This window comes from Mytilus edulis, chromosome 8, assembly GCF_963676685.1.
Source record: "Mytilus edulis chromosome 8, xbMytEdul2.2, whole genome shotgun sequence".
Taxonomy (NCBI): Eukaryota; Metazoa; Mollusca; class Bivalvia; order Mytilida; family Mytilidae; genus Mytilus; species Mytilus edulis.
This window is the reverse complement of record NC_092351.1, coordinates 73,389,105-73,390,154: the sequence shown is the minus strand read 5'-3', so window position 1 is coordinate 73,390,154 and position 1,050 is coordinate 73,389,105.

The window sequence follows — 1,050 nt, the reverse complement described above, 5'->3', positions numbered from 1 at the left end:
TTACATCTAAACTTTTGGTTTATTAAAGAAATTTAATGGAATACTCAGTTATAAATTATATCATAGATAACAGTGAATAGTAAGTGTACCATGTTTGCCTTCTTCGGGTATAGGGATCAATTGCCTGTGTGAACATGACACGACATGACCTCTTTAAATATTTACTCACGTCTGCAGTTTTTGCGTTTGGATGTGCAGCATGGTCAAGGAGAATGGTAACTACTTTTTTGTGTCCATTTCTTGATGATAAATGAAGTGCTGTTTCGCCCTGTGAAGTAACGGTAGAATTGTATATTTCGATTCATTTAACTTTATGGATATCTTTAAATTATTGTCATGCACTTGTCCTTTTAGATAAATTCAGCCGTACAAGAAAAGCAAAATGAGAATGTTAAATTTGATGTATGCCTTTTTGTGCTACTTTGTTACATTTGTTGTTTATGTAGTGATATTAAGATGATAACACGATATTGACTGTTGTACCCCTATTTTTGACATTTTTACTCTTTGAGTATGTTTGTTTTGTTCATGCATCGTTGACAATGTAATGGAATTTGATGCGACTGTCATACAAGTGAGAGGTTTAGCTAGCTATAAAACCAGGTTCAATCCACCATTTTCTACATTAGAAAATGCCTGTACCAAGTCAGGAATATGACAGTTGTTATCCATTCGTTTGATGTGTTTGGACTTTTGATTTTGCCTTTTGATTTTTGATTTTCCTTTTTGAATTTTCCTCGGAGTTCAGTATTTTTATGTTTTTACTTTTTTCTTACCGTATACGATGAAAACGTATTACATCTGTGATCATATTTTTTTGTGTGATTTTTAAAATTTATTCCTCAAACGGCTGAGCAATTGTCAAAAATATCATATCAAACATGCGTGAAGAAATTAAAATAAATTAAAAATGTGATTTAAATAGTATTTCGATCTTATTGTTTGAATCATTTTTCTTTTTATAAACCTTATTTGGTCTAGAGAATTAGTCAAAACCAAGCAGAGAGCATTACTAACATTAAACACGCTGCTTCGAAAATGAGCAAAAAA